Here is a 23272-nt window from a genome sequence, read left to right on the forward strand (position 1 = left end):
TTAATCTCCTCTAAATACAAGAGGGGTACATATAGTAGTACAAGGATTAAGTTAACCAAGGACTTAAATGACGATTAAACCCCTTGAAAGAGGATTAGAGCCTTGCAAGTCCTAGGAGGAACCCCACAGATTCATGATTGAGAAAATCTTCCTGCATGATAATTCGGGCGACCTGGAGTGGTGTCGGGCGTCCCGACGGGTATCTTGTCTATTTGAGCTCGGTTGTAAAACGGACGTCATTTCCTCATCCGGACTCCTATAGGAGTGATTCAAAAGCCTAGAATACTTGATTTTTTTGACGTTGTTTCATCTAGCATATTTTCAGAGCCAAACAAGCAGGTCTTGGTTTGGTTCCAAGCAATTTCCTCTTGTAATGGCTCCCTTCCAATCGGTGGAGATCCTTTATGGGTTGTGGGGATCCTTTATCATTGCCCAATTACTTGTTTTATTGACTTAGGCCTTTAGTATTGGTGTCCTCTTTGGTGCTTTGTCGTTATATGCTATCAATTTAGCTCTGCTTCACTCCATGTAGTAAAGTTAGTGCTCTTCTCCTATAAAGGACACCAAACCTCATAGAATATGCATAGATGGAGGCTAAAGACAAGAAACGACCCTCATACATACTAAAAAGCATAGGAACTAGGCTTGTTAGGGGTCTAAATGTGCGTAAATAGGAGTCACATCACATGTTAATGACGCATATATGTTTGAATTTTACTAATGCTATAGTAGAGTGTGATTAGTAATAGTTGTTAGTAAAGTAGTCGCTAGTATAAGAATAATAATTCTTAGACGAAAATTGCACACCATAGAGAGGCACCCAATCGAGTGCGAGCTAGTACTTGACCGAGTACCAGTTACTCGACCGAGTGAGCCCTACCGCTCGACCGAGTGGACCAATTTCAAGAAACTTGAAAATTTCTGGAAGTGAGTCACTCGACCGAGTGAAAGGGCACTCGACCGAGTGCCATTTTATGGGTTGTTAAATTCGCGAGATTTGCATTTTTACTTTAATTCTTGCATTTCTTCATCGTTTCTCATAGAAAAAATGCCAAAATCTTTTTAAATTTGTCTAAAACTCCATTGTTAATGTTTGTTGCATGGCCTTAAACTTTCTACTTCATTTTATTTTCTTAATTCTTGTTAATTAAACAATGTGAGTGATTTCTCATTGCTCTTAATTTGTCTCAATTTAATTTCGAATAAAACCACACTACCTTCAAATGTTGTCAATTATTTGCATGTTTTGTTTGATTCATGATATTAATCACCTTGTTATAACGTGTATGATGTCAAGTATAAAATTTCATATTGAATTTTGCGCGAAAATTTTAAGGAATTCTCGAGTCAATAATTGATTTGGTGTTTATTGCATGGTTGATTGTTTAACAAGGACTAAGGTTTGGTTGTTATTGCTAATTCTTATCATATGTTTGAAACTTGTCTTGAAAATTTTGAAACCTTAACGTTCATGCGTAAACCTTGATTTTTCGTGTTTAAAAACGTAGTTTACTTGACTAATGAGACTCAAGAATCTTCCCATTCTTAAGTTTTGATTTTTCTTTGTTGGTAACGACATTTATTATCGTGAATCAAAATTCCATCTTAAGATGTTGCCCAAAATCTGTTAAAATTTCATTTAAAAATGAATGATTTTAATATTTGCGCTCAAACATAATCCAATTGTATCTTGTTACTTAGTTATTATTGATGTTGCGTTGTGTTACATTAAACTAGCATTTTTGCTTTACAAAAAGCTTCAAGTTTTGGCATGTATGTTAGTTTTACCGACAAATCCGATTTTTATACTCCATTTTGTTTTATCTAATTATGTCATAAGTATTTAAATGTTGTTTACTGATGTTAGGCATGGTCTCGAAATTTGAAAATTTTGTTTTAAAGTTTTCTTAAATTAATTGAGTAATAATACTTCAATTCCATTTGTAATGCTATGTATTGTCTTAAGTTGGGAATTCCGCCTCAAAATCTTGACCAAATTTTGATTCCTTCTTTTATCCTAAACTTGGCTAAACGATGTTTTAAGGCAGTAATCCTTATGAGTATCAATGTAATAGTGTTGGTACATCGCTAAATTTTCGAAATTTTTCGTTTTAAAAGTGGACCAAATTCTTTTTGAGATTTCATGGGTACATCGCTAAATTTTGATTTCTATGTTTGAAACATGGCTTAATTGTCTCATGGTGCCTCAACCTTTGTTAATGGTGATATGTTTGGAAAATTATAGTGTTGATGCTTAAATTTTTATTTTGTGCTTAATACTTGGTTTTGTTGTGCCGCAAGTTTACAATTTTGTTAATAATTCTATATATGGTCTTGAGTCGAGAATCCCACCTTAAAATTTTACCCAAAATTTTTTTATATACCATGGTGTATAAGATTAAGTTCGAAATTTTGTATTTAAAACGTAGTTTCATTGTTTCGTAGTGTTGCAATGTTTCTTAATAATGTGTTATTTTGCTTATATATGGATCAATGCTTTGTTTACCTTTTGGGTCGTATAGTAGTGATGAGTAAAGACGTGTAGATAATTTGTTGAGTGGTAGTTTTGATGAAGGTAGTTGGCAAATACTAATAATTTGTGACGAGTGGTGTTGTATTTGAGAGTTATTAGTGTGAAACATGTGCTTTATTGGGATTAATATAAGTTTCGTTTGAGTTGGATTTGAACCGTGTAAGTAGGTAGGTGTATGATTCTGTAGATACTGGTATCTGTTGAAATCCCAACAAACACCCGATGATTATCGGACTACCACATGCTTTGGAATCGCTACGTTTGATCGACAGTTTGTATAAATTAGGCGTCTGAAAACTCAAAACGATTTCGAAAATAAAACATTTTCAAAACATTTAAAAAGTACCTGGAGTGTTTTATCCACGACGACGGGGTCACAATGACACTAACTAGAGTGAAAACCGACACCGAAACAAAAACCGACTCGAAATTTAAATCCCGACCCGAACAACGGGTCAAACCGAGTCAAACACAAAAAACAAACATCACAAACCTTCCATGCTATGTATATATGGTATACTTGATGGTCAAATACAACAATCATGACATCCAATACCAAGGATAGAACAAACCATAAATCCAAATGCGTGATAGTGACAAGACAGCTCGAAGACCCGCGGACATGCTCGCGCCTCTTCGAGTAGCCTATGTTAGGATTCAATAATCTCATTAGTATACATATTCATATATGAAATAATATATTTTGTCATAAAATAAATACAAGATCTTATGCATGAAAACATAAAACAAAGTAGAGAAGAAATCGTCACTTCTTACATTTGTGTTTCGGATTTTGGGCACCAACAAGATCTCCTACTTGTTAGTTCTTGAGCTTTCCAACAATGGATGAACAAATGTTCAAATTAGAACCTCTCCCAAAAGCATATACCCAAGGAATACCCTTAATATTTTAATTAATATTGGACTAGTATCAATTAAAACAAGCTTAAATTTTGACACAAAATATATAATTTTGTTCTCTTATATTTTCGGCCAAGAGAGGAGCAATTTAGTGAGGTTTTTATTTCTCTAAAATTTTTCACAAAAGTAGAGAGTTATTCAATTTTTCTAACACTAGAAAATATCATGTAGAGTAGAATAATTATATGAGAAAAACCCTTGCCATTTTCAAGTAGAAAACCGGTTGGAGGGAGAGGAGTGAGCCAATGCATGAGCTTCACATTCTACCCAAGACAAACTAGGCATGCAAGGCTAAGATTAGGGTTTAATCATTGTGTTTCTATTTAAAATAAACAACACAATATATAAACCCCAATCCCCTCAATATTCCGGTACATATAAATAAAATGGAAAGTCCATTTTATTTTGTCATTTGTCAATTTTGTCACGTGTCACATGTTACATGAGATGTTACACTATAATGTATTTTTAACATATTAAAAATCAACATATTAATAAAATATGTCACATACAAAATTAACTAGTAATTCTTAATTACTTGTACCAAAATGGTTTATCAAATTATAAATTTACAACAACTTGTATTTATAATAAATTATTCATTCTGTTTCAATTGTTTCGTAAACAATATTTTATTCTAAGTAATAAAACAATTCGATTACTTAGACCGTATCTAATTTAATCGAATTACAATAAGACACGTTAACTTTACTCACAAAATCATCCGTCAATTTTAAGCAATTTAATTAACTCGTATCGGCATACGATTAATTAAATAATCAATTAAGAGTATTTCCCTATAGGTATCACCTAAGGGGATCAACTGATCACCACCGTCGCACACAAAGATCTTTGTCTAACTCTAGTCAGCCAATCATTACCGATATGTGTGGACCAGTTGACTGTAAAATATTACTTCCCACATGTATTCTTAAAATGAGATTTAAACATGTGATCATTATGATCGACAGTTGTGATCGCATTATTGTCGGAGGACACTTATTCCAACAATCTCCCACTTGTCCTCGACAAGTGTGCGTCACCAATTCTATTGTCCTATTACTATCTCCCACTCTATGCAAGGTGTCTTTCGGGTCGTACTTGCAAATGATCATATCGAGAGTGGTTTTCTCGATCTGGAGAATAACTGATTGATCGGAATTATCTACCATAGATACCTTGTGAGCGTGGCCACGCATTTCCAATTCATTACTCCTCGAGTGGCCCTAAGATATTGTTTTAACCCTGACAAGGGGTGGACAATTTCTATCGCACTTATTCCCTTCGATTAGCCACAGCCATCATAACCCAAAATATGCCCATTTGACCCCATTTACGAAAGTCGCAAGAACATAAATCAAATTTAATCTGAAACTGTGCCACCTTAGGCGAACAGTCTTTAGTCAAAGAATTAACTCATTAGAATACTATAGTAGCTCTCACCACGACCAGGCTATATAAATTTGCCAGAACTCTATAAGCGGTCATTAGCCCGACAAGGTGTTCCTAACAGTCTGCCTATGTGATCGACTAGTCATCTCACATGACTCCATGGCACTTGAACTTGCTATCAATCGCATCACACTCTAGTCACTTTGAGACGTCACCTCATGTAAGTGACTATGGGCGAATACAATGTTAATCCGTGTTCACTTTAACGGGGTTCAATTGTCACTACAACCCATTTAGATGTAACAAACTATAAGGTGAGTTAATAATAACTCAAACGACAAATGTGGACATCACATTCGGGTAGGCAATACCATACTACTACCTTGTGATGTATATTGTAAGTGTGTAAACACTAGTCATTTGCAACATGAGTTTAACACACTATGTGTCCATGTGTTCAAACTCTTAAATTGCATCTTTATATTCATGTTATCTCTCATAGCATGAACCTTACCAAGTACACATCTAAGTTCCCAACCTAGGTTTAGGTTCTTTATCTTGAAAGAACTTTCTTGTTGTTTATCACATAACCAACGAATTATGGTGGACAACATAACTTGCACTAGTCAAGTGTTCTTCCAACTCATAATGTACCAGGTATATGTTTTATAGGATCTTACAACAATTGTCATGATGATTAGCCTAGCACTTCTCATAAGTCCTAGCAAATTTGAAAATACTAGTTTTGAGTAACTTCTTACTATAACCAAGTATCTATTCAAACTTCTTATTTCTCCTTTTAGCTTAATAAGCTTAGGATTTTCATAAATCCTTACGCGTTTTCGAAACTTCAATATGTGCAACTTCTTGTCACATAACAGAGTGTTCTATCAAACACTAGAATAGCTCATTAGTTCTCCTCGAGAATTTATGACGATTCTTATATGGCTTACCAATGATTCATCATGCTCTTAAGCGTATGATTCATTATAGGACATGTGCATGATTATTCTAGCGGCGGAAACATTAGTAATTTTAATCATGTAATCAACAATTCTTAGGTTCAATGAATGACCGTGACTGCTTATGGTAATTCCATTTTCATCGATATGAATAACCTACATTTCTTGTTGATTTGATGTGCATATCTCAATGCCTATCCAACATCCCATGTTGTGATTGGATTCATCTTAGTCCATTTTCATCCAGAATTGAAAACTCAAATACTTCTTTGTGAAAGACAGTACCAGCTCGTCATTCTCAATGAGTAATGAGTTATAAATTTTACAAGATGATTGCTCCCACTAAATTTCATGTCTTCACATGATAATTTCAAACTCCCACTCAACTCCACATGTTTCGTATTTGACTACTCAATCGAAACATTTAAAGAATTGTAATGAATTTTGCTTTGCCAAGTTATTAAGATAAAACCATATATGTTTCAAAATACCTATTTTGAAAAGGTTTCAATCTTAAACTTATGGAAAGAGATTTTAATCTCTAACTCATTCATTTTTATAATGATGCGTAGCAATGTCATTACTTAACAGTGAAATCCCATTTAATACACGTCCTTCTCAAAATACCCTTTTCGGAAGGAGGTTTAACCATTTCATTTTCATAATGACGTTAAGTAACGACACTAGCGTGGTTAACAATTAACTTAGCTCTTGTAGACATCGGCATATCTTTCTTTGAATCTTTGTTTCATTTAGGCTCTTAAGTAAATATCAATATTTAAACTCTATTTATATCTGTTAGGTTCATATACCTATTATTAGACTCCTCTAATAGTGAACTAATTAACTTGTTAATTATTTGTTCTTTAGATCTAGTGCATGCATAACAAAATGAAAGATTTATAAGAAAACAATGTCTCTTACATTGTAAATTTCGGTTTATGGGCACAAGTAAGGTCTCCTACCTTCACTTGTTCTTGAGCTATGATGAGTATTAGGATGATCCTCCAAAGACCTCAAGTATAGAAGTCACTCCTCTTGATTGCACCCAAGATTATCCCTTATCCCCACTAAGTAATATTTGCTAGATATTTGTTTAGTAGTTTACCTTAAAATTGATTACTAATACTCATATATTACACTAATAATATTAGTAATCTTTATGAACAAATTGAATCAAAACTCATATTTTGATAGAGAGAAAACTATGAACAAAATGGAGGTTTTGCATGTTGTGTTTTTTGAGAAATATGAGAGAGGGAAAGATGAGCACAAAAGCTCTTCACCACCTCATGTGGTCCGGCCCTTTGCTCTTAAAAAGAGCAAATTTTTCTTCTCAAAAACCTTTTGCAAATGCTTTATGGGTAGTGTAATTTTTGGTAGGTGCAACATTACAAGTGTTACTTGTGTCATATACTTTTATGACAAAATAGAAGACTTAGGACAAGTGTCCTATAACCTCCAAAAATTCGGTGCCTTTACTCTTATTATGGTCCATTTTTGTCTTATAATATTTGTCCCACAAATGCTTATAAGTCTTATGTTTAATTATCTTACATAATTAAATATTAATTTGATCATACAACAATTATGACACAAATTAATAAACATATATTCACTCAACTTATTGAGTAATATTTTATCATTATATCAACATATAATGGGTCCCATAATAGCTAGTTAGTTAAATTTACAACCTCTTGTAAATGTGAATAACTAATTACCTCTACCTCGAAACATTTATAAAACCTCAACATATTTTAGTGAATTAACATATTAATCCACTAAATGTGATCTTATTTAATCACATTAACATAAGATATATATTTCCTCTTATTAAAAAAAAATTGTTCATTTTTAAGAAATTAATCAACTTGTATCAACATACAATTAATTAACTTTATAGATAAGGGCATCATCCTTTAGGTGTGACCTGAAGGGATCAACTGACCACCACCGTCCCACGACAGTAACGTCAAACTCTAGCAAGCCAATCGTTACCGATTAATGTTGATCAGTTGACTATATAATTGAATCATCCCTTACGTATTCTTTATATGAGATTTAATAATGATATTTAAATCTTGTGATCGCACTATTGTTGAGGACACATTTCCCAACAATATCTAGGTCATAAACTAGCAAAATCTCTAGTTGAGACTTTTCTTTAGTCATTATCTTTCAAGAACTTTCTTTTGGTCCCCTCGTGTAGTTATCTTAAGAACATATTCTTTTGATTACTTCACTTATCTCTTTTGTCATGTAGATCTCATCTATTCATGTATACTTTCTATTTTGGTATACAAATCATTCTTTCTTTCATAGATCTCATTTACTCAAGCATACAAATTATTCTTTGTATTCTTTGTGTCTTCATTTTTCTCCCACTCTATCTTTAGAATAAATACACTAGATATTCAAAGGTAGCTTATGAGACACAAATAATGATTTTGAAGTAGAAGGAGGACTATCTCATAGATTGACTAATAGATTTTAGATTTGATGAGTGTTCTTGGTAATTGACATTCCTTTAGGAGAGTTTATCAACTCAACATCACTTTATAATTGATCATACACAAGTTTCAAGCTTGTGGACATATAATGAATCCTATCATTATAATTGTCAATTGGTTCATTTTAAGTAGATGTTCATATGTTTCTATGTGCAAGCATATAAAGACGAATTTTTAGAACAAACAAATACGATAAAAGGGATGACTTGGGTTGCAAGCCAAGCCACCAAAATCCAAAATACAACCATTGTTTAAAAGGATCACAGATTTCCATGTCGAACACGGAAATTAAAATAGTTCTAAAATCCATAACATTAAAATAAAGACAATAATAAAAGCCAAGCTTCATTGGTAGCTACTCCTAGCTCCTTCATGATTTCTTAAGCTTGCTTCTCTTTTCCCTTGTCTTTCCTTGTAGGAAGCCCTATTTACAATAAAAAAAGGATACATTATCACAAATTGTATCAAAATACCATAGTTGAATTAGAAACATAAAAGAATGGATAGTCTTTTACCTACTGGAGTGATCTTTCCAGCTTTGATGTCACTAAAATACTTGGAACAATTCCTCTTCCAATGTCCAACACCATTTCAATAATGGCATTTATCAAGAGGACCCTTCTTGGGTTTGGAAGTGCTAGCTTCAAAAGTCCTAGCCTTGGTGTTCATTGAAGCTTGCCTCTTACTCTTTTTCCCATTCTTCTTGAACTTCCCCTTGCTCTTAGTGCTTATATTTAGCACATCCTTAGGTGGGTTAACATTTAGCCCCATGTCTCTTTCGGCTTGCACAAGTAACTTGTGCAACTCCTCAAGAGACACGTCCTTGTCTTGCATATTGAAATTCACCCGGAATTGCACATATGCTTTGACTTTGGATAAGGGGTGAAGAATCCTATCAACAATGAGCTCCTTGGGGATTTCAACCTTTTGAATTTTCAACGTCTCGACTAGCTCCAACAATTTGAGCACGTGAGGGCTAACCTTTTGGCCCTCTTTGAAATCGAGATCAAAGAATGCCGAGGCCGCCTCATATTGGACGATCCTCGGTGTTTGTGAGAACATTGTCACAAGTTTGGAATAGATTTCATAAGCGGTGCCCATTTTAAAGGCTCTCCTTTGGAGATCCGCCTCCATAGCAAAAATCAACACATTTTTGATAGCGGCGGACTCTTTGTGGTAAGCCTCAAATGCTTCCCTAGTGGCGGCACTTGACCTAGCATTAGGTTCGGGTGGAGAGGCCTCAATGAGGTAACGAAACTTGTCGTCACCTTGAGCGGCTAATTTGAGTTAGGCATCCCAATCGGAGAGATTTGACCCATTCTTTTCAAGTTTACAACGATCCATGAAGGATCGGAGCCATGAAACATTAGTGAGAGCGTGAGCGTTGTTGTTTGGTGCGGCCATTTGTTATGAGAAATAAAAGTGGTCTACAAAACAAAAATAGAAGGAATAAAACACTTGTCGTTTTTAATAATAATAATACTCGTAAATTTTAATTTAAACAAGTTTTATTGCATTTATCTAGTGACCTCTACCCAACTTTGATAAATGATTCCAAGACCCAAATTCATATCAACTTGGGCAAGCTTTGGCGATACATCCCTTATCAATATAACTCGATGGATGAACCCTTTAATCGATTCTACTTTTAGAACTCTTGGTCGATAAAATTACATTAATATTTATCTTTAGCCCAAAACACATCCGGCTATGGTCGAGAATACTTTTGTTGAGTTCAACCCAAATTTCGAATAAATGTGTCCATGATCCAAATCCACATTAACTTGGGCACTCTTTGGCGATACAACCCTCATCAACATGAATTCGGTGGATAGACATTTATCACCCACTTCCCCTACGTAACAAGGTTTGTACCCCGGTTTGGCCGAGCGCACTCCCTCACGAAATAGGTTTTCATGGTTTCTAATTTTTGGTAAGACTAAGTCTCAATTGTTTATTTAGCGAGAGGTCATGTCAATTTATTATCTATCACGTTTTAAGTGAACTAAAGCGGTGAACTACGATAATTGTAATTGACACGGTCGATAAACTCGATTTAAAATGCACGTTTAGTTATGGCGATTTAGCGATGCATGCAACATATAAATAAAATGCAAAGCATAAAAATAAAATCCTAGTATGGCCTTCCTAAAATAGTAAATCTAATAAACTATTACAAATGCGGAAACCAACTCCTTTGGTCCCTTGAACTTCGGTCTTGGCACGCATCTCGAGGTAACACCGTCTTCATGGAAACTCCGGGAAAATTACAAATAATAAATAAAATTACATAATTTCCTATTATACATTTGTAATAAAAATAAAAATAAATTTATTAAATTACAAAACGGTGATACGAGATCACAATAATTACAACCGAATCGATATTCCCATACATTTCGAGTAATACCAATTAAAAACTAAGGCCATACTAAGTAAAATTACATAATTCAAAAATTATATAAAATTAAAATATGACAATCATAAATAAAATGCAGCATTATAATATGTATGAACATGCTTAATTTTATGCTAAATCGCCTTTTAAGAGCCAATATCGTATATTTTATCGGTTTTTATGGATTTGCGTGATTTAACTTATTAAAATCACAATAATTACATAAATTCATATTTATGTACAAGTTAATTACCCTAACCATCTTAGGACTCAAAACATAGTCTTCACTAACCTTATGACAATAATTCAACTTGATTTCCTAATATTGTTCATTATGGACCAAAAATAAAAAATTATGCTATAAACTTCAAATTAAATTATAAAAATTTCAAATAATTCCAAAATTTGAAATTTAGACTCATGAAAATTTTGGAAAAATACCAGGACACTCATAATATTCAAAACTTAGGTTAAATATTTCGAAAAAATATCGAGAAAAACAATGTTGCGGTTCATCAGTTTTAAAAAATATGACCATTAAAATATGAGAAAATTTATTTTCATCAACTTATCACTTTTAGATCTGAAATATATGATAAAATGCAAAATGCAACGTTTTTATTTAGTCATGAAGTATGTTTTAGCATTATAACTAATTATAGTCACTATTTATGTGATTTTTCATAAAAAATTCATAAATCATGCAAAAAGACTTCACTATAGCTAAAAATTTTACACACATCTTGTAAAATTGCATGTGACAACATACTAAATTTCCATGACCAGATTCGAAATATAACTCATATTAACTTATTTACCCATTTTAATACGATTTTAACTTATATGTGAAAACATATACAAAAACCACTGGAAAATTCGAAGTTTAGCTAATTTTCGTCCAAAAATGACATTTTTATCATAAAAATCACATTTTAATGCCAATAATATATATAATGAACAATAAAATCCATAAATGAACCAAAATATCCCAAATACATTTTAGGACCAGAAACTTTAACATGCAAAGTGATTTCGTGATATATCATAATAAACACAAAATTACAAGTTTTATTTGTTAATAAGATTAACTCGGAAAAACAATAAACCGATTTGCATGCAAACAACCTAAGGCTCTCTGATACCACTTGTTAGGATTCAATAATCTCATTAGTATACATATTCATATATGAAATAATATATTTGGTCATAAAATAAATACAAGATCTTATGCATGCAAACCTAAAATAAAGTAGAGAAGAAATCGTCACTTCTTACATTTGTGTTTCGGATTTTGGGCACCAACAAGATCTCCTACTTGTTAGTTCTTGAGCTTTCCAACAATAGATGAACAAAGGTTCAAATTAGAACCTCTCCCAAAAGCATATACCCAAGCAATACCCTTAATATTTTAATTAATATTGGACTAGTATCAATTAAAACAAGCTTAAATTTTGACACAAAATATATAATTTTGTTCTCTTTTATTTTCGGCCAAGAGAGGGGCAATTTAGTGAGGTTTTTATTTCTCTAAAATTTTTCACAAAAGTAGAGAATTATTCAATTTTTCTAACACTGGAAAATATCATGTAGAGTAGAATAATTATATGAGAAAAACCCTTGCCATTTTCAAGTAGAAAACCGGTTGGAGGGAGATGAGTGAGCCAATGCATTAATAGTAGGGTTTAATCATTGTGTTTCTATTTAAAATAAACAACACAATATATAAACCCCCATCCCCTCCACATTTCGGTACATATAAATAAAATGGAAACTCCATTTTATTTTGTCATTTGTCAATTTTGTCATGTGTCACATGTTACATGACATGTTACACTATAATGTATTTTTAACATATTAAAAATCAACATATTAATAAAATATGTCACATACAAAATTAACTAGTAATTCTTAATTACTTGTACCAAAATGGTTTATCAAATTATAAATTTACAACAACTTGTATTTATAATAAATTATTCATTCTGTTTCAATTGTTTCGTAAACAATATTTTATTCTAAGTAATAAAACAATTCGATTACTTAGACCGTATCTAATTTAATCGAATTACAATAAGACAAGTTAACTTTACTCACAAAATCATCCATCAATTTTAAGCAATTTAATTAACTCGTATCGACATACGATTAATTAAATAATCAATTAAGAGTATTTCCCTATAGGTATGACCTAAGGGGATCAACTGATCACCACCGTCGCACGACAGTAATGTCAAACTCTAGTCAGCCAATCATTACCGATATGTGTGGACCAGTTGACTGTAAAATATTACTTCCCACATGTATTCTTAAAATGAGATTTAAACATGTGATCATTATGATCGACAGTTGTGATCGCATTATTGTCGGAGGACATATATTCCAACAGCCTATACGGCCACGTTGCTCAAAACTCACATAACCACACAATCCCCTATAAATGCCCCTCAAATGCCACCATTTGAAGGCACGCGAGCGTCCTCCCCCTCTTTTCTCCCTTAAAATTCTAGACCTCGACTTCCCGAGTCAACAAACGACACGTATTTTCGACCTACCGATCGAAAATACGAGCCTTACACATTCTTTGGTACCGTCATCGTGAATTAAATCACTTAACTTACCACTTCGACCAACTACATCGTCAATAAACAAAGCAACAATCCTTACTTCACAAACACGGTTTTAAATCGAGTTTTCTGACTCAACAAGTTTTACACTTTCCTCGATTTCTCGTTAAGCAACCTAGCATGTAAGTATGAGGGTGTAATTAATCCTCTTCTTTCTTCTTCTTTTATCTGTTTTTATGACCTTAATGATACCCGTCGTTGTGAGTACCAAAGATAAAATTTATAATCTCCTATTAAGACTAACCTAGGCTAGTGGTAACAGGGTCGATCCGCAAGGAGGCAGTTGTAAACTTTAGTTGATTAATGTTCAGTCTGAGGTAACTAATATGGGGGTTGATTTGAATTGGTCTAAAACTAATAACAGTAAAAGTAAAATAAACTAAAAGTATGATTTAAACAGACAAAAGAAAGGCACTAGGATGATCGGGTCATTATAGCTTCGGCGGCAGCAAACTAAGTCGGTCTGAATTAAACACAGGTAAGGCGGGAAATATGAGGTCCTCTCGGTCCACTCCTAACAAATAGCATCTCACGATCTCGCTATAGGTCCCTAATGTCACTAATACCAACTTTCGTCCTGAAAAGTGACTAATGGTCTAAACTATACCTATCTTTCGATCTTAGCACAGTTTAGTCGAATTAATTGAGGGTCAAATAACTTTCCCTATCTTTCGATCTAATGGGTCAGTCACAAAATAGGTATCTAACTGGTCGCATGCATTCGATTTGTTAAATACAAGATTAAAGACAATTAAAACGAGGGATAACCTTACAAGGTCAGTCGATCGACCAACAAGGTCGGTCGATCGATCGACACGCTGGTTCAGCCGTGTCTAATCTAGTGCCGCCTATGCCATAAATCGCCTACATCCTAGCACTAAAGATTTAGCTACTCATGCTAAAGATGAAGACAACAATGAAACTAATAACAACTACTGAATTCATGCTTTAAAATAAATAACAACGATGATAAAACGATAATTGGCTTTGGGGCACTTAACTATCAAACCTATACTAACAATCAAAGCAAAACAATAAACTCAATACTAGGGCAGAAGAAATACCGAGATTCAAGGGGAAAGATTAAGAACAATGGCAGAATTTCCAATGCTAAAGTTGATAACCCAAAACCCTAACTCGGAAATAAGCTAAATTATTGTGATGTGAAACTTAATGTATTCTCTGATATATTATTCGATATTAAAACTAGATGCTGGTGTTACGTTATATAGCAATCAACGCAACAACTTCTTTCTAAAACCTAATCTTCACGGGCTTTCTAAATCTCGTCTGGAATCGAAATCTGGTCGATCGACTAAAGATCTTTGGTCGATCGATCGCTCCTCAAAGAACAATAGCTTCGAAACCGAGCCTTGGTCGATCGATGGATTAGGTTGGTCGGTCGATCGCTAGCCGCTGCTACTTGACTTCTTTTAACTCGTGGACTTGTCTTTCGGGCCTTAAATTGCGCACCAAGCTCGTTCTCTAAGCAATTCGTTTACGTCATTTGCAATGCAGATTACTCGGGGGCGGATTTGGCTTGATTTCCCGTCGAATTCTTCACATTTCTGCAATAAAGTACAAAAACACGAAAGTAGAGGAAAATAGGGAAATATAGGCATATATTGCACATTTGAGCTCTGAAATGCGCGTAGAAAAGAGTGTGAAACATCGTATTTTAGACACGCATCAAATCTCCCCAAACCAAACCTTGCTTGTCCCAAGCAAGAACTAGACTCGATCTAATGACCTAATGGAACGAGTTCAATCTCAGAGCGAGATGCACAAGTAAAGCCTAAGCCAATTTAATGCACAACTAACAATCAATCAGTAATGTGAATCATGCAAACGAATTATAAAGTCGTTAAAAACTGCTGAACCGTCAACTGTAGAGACTTCTCAAATTGGACTCTCGCGGGTCACTCAAATCACTCAATTAAGCACAGGTGATATATTTGTAAGATAGAAAGAATTGACTTTGTAGAGACTCTCACCTGACTACGACCTATGAGAACATGCCAGCAATAAAATATGAAAGTGATCTCTATGACCGTACATACGCATTCCAACCAAACAGATGACCGATGACACATGCCGAGGTATAAATGGGATATGTGAGGTATGGGTAAGAAGAGGCAAAACATTTTATGGTAAAGTGGAGGTACAGGTGATCAAGCTAGTACCAAAACGGAACCAAATGGCAACATCCAACTCCTTTCTCATAAACGAATGAACGGTGCTATAGCAAGCACAAAACTCACAAATCTCCAAAATACTAAATCAATAAACTCCCCATAGGATATAAACGAAACATGGGAGCAAAAATCGCCAAAAGATAAGGATTAAATTATGCGAATTGATTTTTTTTTCTTTTTTCTCTTCGAACTTCAGTCGATCGACTATATAGGGCAGTCGATCGACCCATTTGAACAGTACAGAACCTCTTTTCTTTTTCGAATCATTTTTTCTTTCATCTTCTTTTTTTTTTTCTTTTTTTTTTGTTTCTTTCATTTCATTTCCCAACTATCGTCTCAACAGAGCATATGCTACCAAAAACTGAGTAACAATCCCGAGAACACAGACTACTAGCTTGACAAGGGACAGGCTATGTGTAGGATGTAGTAAATAGGACAAAAAGGATATTTTTGGCATAGTGAAGCTTATGGGTAAAATGAGAAAAGGAAACCTCTACCACATGTGTCAACAAACCACAAACCGAATGCACACAGGTATTAAGTAGATCGAATTCATATTCATGCAAATTAAGGAAACATGTCTCATAAGGAGTACTACTCACATTCCTAAATGAACTGGTCATGAATGTCACCAGTTATAGGCTCTAAAAACTCAGAAATATGATGTAGGTTGCCAATTTTCAAAGTCGAGTCTCAAGTAAAGCAAGAAATGTAACGAAAACTCGTAGGTATGCATTTATGATTCTACTAATAACATGTAGGTCAAGCAAGGCTTAGGCAAATCAGGTGCAAATGCAAAATCATCCTTGAAATATTACCGTTCCGACTCGACCTATATGCTAAAATAAACGTGCATTTTATGGAAATTTTTGAAATTTTTCAATTTTTATTTGAATTTTTGATATATGTGAAAATGAAATAAAAAATGCAAACCAAAATTTAAACGTGAATGCAAACAAATGAATGAAGTGCGACGCAAAACCCTTCCCCAAACCAAATCGCACAATGTCCCCATTGTGCAAAATCATATGATGAAAGCAAAGAGAAATGGGAATTTGCGAGAAAAGGGAAATAAAAACACAATGACAGAAAGTAAAGACTTGGGAACTCACAAGACGTTAAGCGCAGCAAAAGGGAAACCTCCCCAAACCAGCGTGAGCTAGGAGGTTTCAGTAGCCAACAGTGCTACCAACAAGAGTGCCTGAAAGACAGAAAACACCACGCATAAGACCGAAGAAAACAATTTTGAGGCGTAGAAATTGTGCATAATTGAAACAAAAGAAGAAATAGATGATTCGACGGAAAATAAAGTGGAGTAGAAAACTCCCTTGAATCCGCATATCGACCAAACACAGCAGGGGAGAGGTCGTGAACGAATATAGCAGCAGCAGTAGTCGATCGACCTAAAGAGGCAGTCGATCGACCAGGTGGTTGTGAACAGTAGCTCCTGTAACCCGCAATTCAGTCGATCGACCAATTGTGCCAGTCGATCGACTGAAAACACTTCTGCGGTGTCTTATTTCTTCGTAATTGCTCGATGATTTGAGCTAATAAGCTCTAAATACCTGCAAATACACAATAGCACGCGCCCAAAATTGCGCAAAACCCAGAACGAAGTCTAAAACATTTGAAAATTCTAAGCAAACGAAATAAAGGCGAAGTTTTCGCGCACACAAAAGCAATAGAAAATAGTTCGAAAGCAATAAAATGAAGTTTATAACGAACTTGATCAACTAATAGTTGATCAAAAAGGACCACGGGATGGCCCACTTCGTCGGCACGGCTACTAGAGGTAGCCTCAATGGTGCTCATCTTATCGGTTGCACCCTTCTCGGCTTCAACAGGTTGGAGAACTCGGTGATCGGCCTTCGTCATCTCCCCAATCAAGGGCTCCCTCGGAATCGTCGGAGTCCAAATCAGTCCATCTCACCTTGGTTGGCTCATCTTCCACTTCCTCATCAGTCCCATAGCTTAGGCATCCAAGACCTCCTCTTTGAATGATAGGCTTTGTCACAGCTGGAGTATCCAACGGCTCTTCCTTCCCCAAACCAGCTCCTGCATTATCTAAAATAACAGATTCTTCCTCCTTTTTGCTCCCAAACGGGGCGGAGGGGTTAATACTGATAGTAGTAATAGGGACGGTCGATTCGGGAAGAACAAAGTACGATCTCTTTTCGAGACCGTATTACAAAATGCGGCCACATGGCGTCCTTCTTTTTAGCAGGTTGGGCAAAAATGATAGAGTGTTTCCCAACCTTGAAGGTCAAGGTTCCTAAACCGACGTCAATAACTGCACCAGCAGTGTGCAGAAATGGCCTACCCAAAATGATGGGAATATGGTCATCCTCAGGCATATCAAGGACAACAAAGTCAACAGGGAAGAAAAACTTCCCTATCTGGACGGGTATGTCCTCTAGGACTCCTATGGGCTCGACCGCAGATCGGTCAGCCATCTGAACTGTCATTTCTGTGATAGCAAACCGGGTCAACTTGAGTTTCCTAGCTAAACTCAAGGGCATGACACTTATACTGGCCCCTAAGTCACACAATGCCTTTTCGATAGAAAAGGTACCTATGCTACAAGGGACGGAAAAACTACTCGGATCCTCTAACTTAAGGGGCGCAGTGTGAGACAGATAAGAACAAGACTCCTTGGTGAGTGCGACAGTATGCACTGTTTCAAGTGACCTCTTTTTTGACAACAGTTGCTTCATAAATTTAGTGTAGGCGGGTACTTGGTTAACTAGCTCAAGGAAGGGGACTTGCACATTCAAACTACGGATAACTTTCTCAAACTTATTGAAAGATACCTGTTCTTTGGTCGGCACGAGTCTCTCCGGATATGGGGCTGTAAGGAGCACCTTAGCCCTCTCCTCTAATTCGCGCGCGCCGGCGTCCTTGGACTTTGGCTGGAAGTCCGTCACCTTTTCTTTGTTGTAGCTAGACCCCTCCTCAGACCTTCTCAAATGAGACCCATTGACCGTCATTGGATCGAACTTGAGCCGGGGGATCGACCCATCAAGACTCTGGGTCTGCCCCCAAAACTTTCGGGACTGTGGTACCCCGAAACAAGTGGTCTCGTAGATTAGTTGGCATTAAAGGACGAAACTCTTCAACATCAGCAGTGATATTGGTCGATCGACCATCCTCCTCAGTCGATCGACTGGTATGCACAGTTCCAGAAGCTCCTGGAACCCGTGTTTCAGTCGATCGACTAGGTATAGCAGTCGATCGACTGATTTTCCTGGCAGACGTCTTTTTCTTTGAATTGTTCTTTGAAGCTTTCTCTTGGCTTGTTTCTGGCTCATCTTTCTCGACAGCATCCTCAACCATGGCAGGACCATCAAGGGTGGACCTGCTCCTCAAGGTGATGGCATTTAGGGTCTCTTTTTGTTCGGGTTGAGTGGGTAAGTGTCCGGGAGCTCGAGTGTTGCTTTTACTAGCCAGTTGAGCAATTTGGCTCTCAAGTAACTTCATCCCGGCCTCTCTTGCTTGGGACTCCTTTAGCAACAGATTCTTAAGCTCGGAGAACTCAGAGTTTTGTGATTGTTGTTGTTGCGGCACATAAGGAGGCTTTCGGTATTCTTTGTTGCTTTTGATGAGGCGGCACATATGGTTGTTCTTCTGCTGGGTGTTGGGTTGGATTTTGAACATTTTGGCTCCTCCAACTCAAGTTCGGATGCGGTGGTTCGTAGTAGGTGTTTGTCTGCCTATAGTGTTGAAAGGCAGCACAAGATTCAAAGGGGCTAGGGCAATTTTTCGAGACATGGCCCTCAACTCCACACCTTTCACAGACGAAGGGACCGTCTGACACAGCGTTGACTTGGTATATCCCACCCTTAGAGGCTCCTCCTAGCTCATATTTGTCAAATCTCGCGGTGAGAGCCTCAAGTGCAGCAACAGAGGAAGATTCAGCAGCTCTCCTCTGGTTCCCTCTCGAATTCCCATACTCGGCCTTGTGGGTAGCTAGATCGTCAATGATCTTCCACCCCTTGGTTGCTCCCAAATTTTCAGCGAATCTTCCATTGGCAAAGCAAACATCCAAAATGGCCCTCGATCATCGTACAACCCATTGTAGAAATGATTGCACAAACTCCACTTAGCAAACCTATGGTGCGGTATGGTTCGCACCAACTTCTTGAATCGGACCCATGCCTCATGGAAATTTTCATCTGGCCCTTGTTTAAAACCCGTGATTTGGGCTCTAATAGCGATCGTTCTTGAAGCAGAGAAGTACTTCTTGTAGAACGCCAATGCCAATGTATTCCAATCAGTGATCTCCTGAGCGGCTCGGTCCAGATCTCTATACCATTCCCTTGCAGCATCGCGAAGGGAGAAGATGAACATTGTCTCCTTGATCTGGTCCTGGGTCACGCCATTTGGTGGGGGAATGGAGCAGCAGTAGTCTATGAAGGTCTCCATGTGCTTGGCAGCATCTTCATTTGCAGCTCCCCCAAACTGATTTCTCTCAACCATAGTGATGTAGGCAGGCTTTGGTTCGAATTTTCTGGCATCTCCCGGTAATTCGAACCCCTTGTATAAATTGTCGGCTGTCGGCTCGGAAAAACTAGCTATACTCGCTTCCTCGGCCATGACTGGAATTTCCGGAGAAGTAACTGTCTCGGCTGAAGAAGTGGAAACGGGTGAAGACTGTGGGTCTTCTTCGAACAGTTCGTTCTCGTGATAACTTGACAGAGTACTCAGCTCTTCCTCTGTCGGTAATACTCTTCGTGTTCGCCTCAACTCGCGCAAGGATCTCTCAAGCTCAGGGTTCAACGGTACTAATTCCCCACCCTGTGACCTGCGCATAAGATGAAACTACAACAAGAATATAAGAAAAGTTTAAGGAACAAAAGTCCCTTAAACTGAGAAAGACTGAAAATAAAAACAACTAAAATTAGGACTATTGCCTCCCCGGCAACGACGCCAAAATTTGATACCCGTCGTTGTGAGTACCAAAGATAAAATTTATAATCTCCTATTAAGACTAACCTAGGCTAGTGGTAACAGGGTCGATCCGCAAGGAGGCAGTTGTAAACTTTAGTTGATTAATGTTCAGTCTGAGGTAACTAATATGGGGGTTGATTTGAATTGGTCTAAAACTAATAACAGTAAAAATAAAATAAACTAAAAGTATGATTTAAACAGACAAAAGAAAGGCACTAGGATGATCGGGTCATTATAGCTTCGGCAAAGAAACTAAGTCGGTCTGAATTAAACACAGGTAAGGCGGGAAATAAGAGGTCCTCTCGGTCCACTCCTAACAAATAGCATCTCACGATCTCGCTATAGGTCCCTAATGTCACTAATACCAACTTTCGTCCTGAAAAGTGACTAATGGTCTAAACTATACCTATCTTTCGATCTTAGCACAGTTTAGTCGAATTAATTGAGGGTCAAATAACTTTCCCTATCTTTCGATCTAATGGGTCAGTCACAAAATAGGTATCTAACTGGTCGCATGCATTCGATTTGTTAAATACAAGATTAAAGACAATTAAAACGAGGGATAACCTTACAAGGTCAGTCGATCGACCAACAAGGTCGATCGATCGATCGACACGCTGGTTCGAGCCGTGTCTAATCTAGTGCCGCCTATGCCATAAATCGCCTACATCCTAGCACTAAAGATTTAGCTACTCATGCTAAAGATGAAGACAACAATGAAACTAATAACAACTACTGAATTCATGCTTTAAAATAAATAACAACGATGATAAAACGATAATTGGCTTTGGGGCACTTAACTATCAAACCTATACAAACAATCAAAGCAAAACAATAAACTCAATACTAGGGCAGAAGAAATACCGAGATTCAAGGGGAAAGATTAAGAACAATGGCAGAATTTCCAATGCTAAAGTTGATAACCCAAAACCCTAACTCGGAAATAAGCTAAATTATTGTGATGTGAAACTTAATGTATTCTCTGATATATTATTCGATATTAAAACTAGATGCTGGTGTTACGTTATATAGCAATCAACGCAACAACTTCTTTCTAAAACCTAAACTTCACGGGCTTTCTAAATCTCGTTTGGAATCGAAATCTGGTCGATCGACTAAAGATGCTGGTCGATCGACTGCTCCTCAGCAACAGTAGCTTCTGGAAACCGAGCCTTGGTCGATCGACTGATTAGGTTGGTCGGTCGACTGGCTAAGCTGCTACTTGACTTCTTTTAACTCGTGGACTTGTCTTTCGGGCCTTAAATTGCGCACCAAGCTCGTTCTCTAAGCAATTCCTTTACGTCATTTGCAATGCAGATTACTCGGGGGCGGATTTGGCTTGATTTCCCATCGAATTCTTCACATTTCTGCAATAAAGTACAAAAACACGAAAGTAGAGGAAAATAGGGAAATATAGGCATATATTGCACATTTGAGCTCTGAAATGCGCGTAGAAAAGAGTGTGAAACATCGTATTTTAGACACGCATCACTTAACATGCTAAAACATGTATAACATGGTCCAAATATGGATTGAATGAGCCAAAACTGAGTTTTGACCTGAAGCAGAAGACCCTAGTCACAACTAGGTAGCTCGTGCCTCTTCTGGCTACCCAGGTCAGAACTCAAATGTGTTTGAGTTCATTCTTTCCTCCATTTTCATTTACTATTTGTAATCGGTTTTACCATTTTAAATATTTCAAACCATTTTCACAACAAGCATTTTTTAAGCATAAATTATGTTCACCCTTGGTTCCTTATACCATGACGGTTTAATCCGTGTTTCGGTGATAACATTTGGTTAATTACATTTGAAAGGGTATTTTAAAGCCTTTTATTCATTTGTTTACATTTTCAAAATAACCATATTAGTCATATATGCATAATCATTCTTGGTTCTACATACCATGTCGGTTTAATCCGAGTACAATGATGAACTTTGACTAATTACAAAGCAATGAACTTAATATAATTAGTTCATATCAAACATCTTTTTACACTCTATTTACAAAGCATTTACCCGTTTTATCAACTTTTGCATTCAATCAACCAAGATCGATCAGTAGAGGCCGCTAACGCGGGCGGGATTGGGTGTCCGATGAAAGGGCTTCCCAATACGTACCTTCACTTTTTACTCACAAACTTTGGATAGTGGATGACCTTATCCATAGCGAACGAGTGTCATTCTAGTGATATGATGCTAAAGAGGGACGATTCCTTATCTTCAGTACCTATGTCAAGCACCGCTTTTGCCTTGATTGACCTAGGTATAAAGTTGACTCGAACGGTTTCTAGGAATCCCATATATGCTTGGTGGCGACTCCGAACATCTCTGCATCATTTCGAGACTCTTACCGAGACGAAACCGACCGATCTAAAACGATCCGGTCGAAAGCATTTATTACGCCATCGAGCGTGACTTTCCGACCGCCGCATGTCCACATATTGTCTTGGCGTGCGGGTGGGCCCATGTCCACAGACTGGTGACTCCGTTGGGGATAACTAGGACAATTGTGTCTTTGCAATCCTTAGATGGTGAGACTCGAACGAGGTCTTGGTTGAAATGCATTGAATGATATTACGGTCATAAGTTGGGTTCCTTGTCCGGGCCCATAACCTAAACTTTACCCACCAATTGGCTCGTCCCGTCGGTGTGAGTTTTTCTTGTCCCCGCGTTTCGAATCCCGATTGCGTCAAGCATACCATTGGCGTTACACATTCCTGTTTTGTCAAAGAGATTCATTTCCTTCGTGCACGAGGCTAGGACACCAACCTTACACAGTTTGTT

The sequence above is a fragment of the Silene latifolia genome, chromosome 11 (genome assembly GCF_048544455.1).
Source record: "Silene latifolia isolate original U9 population chromosome 11, ASM4854445v1, whole genome shotgun sequence".
Taxonomy (NCBI): domain Eukaryota; kingdom Viridiplantae; phylum Streptophyta; class Magnoliopsida; order Caryophyllales; family Caryophyllaceae; genus Silene; species Silene latifolia.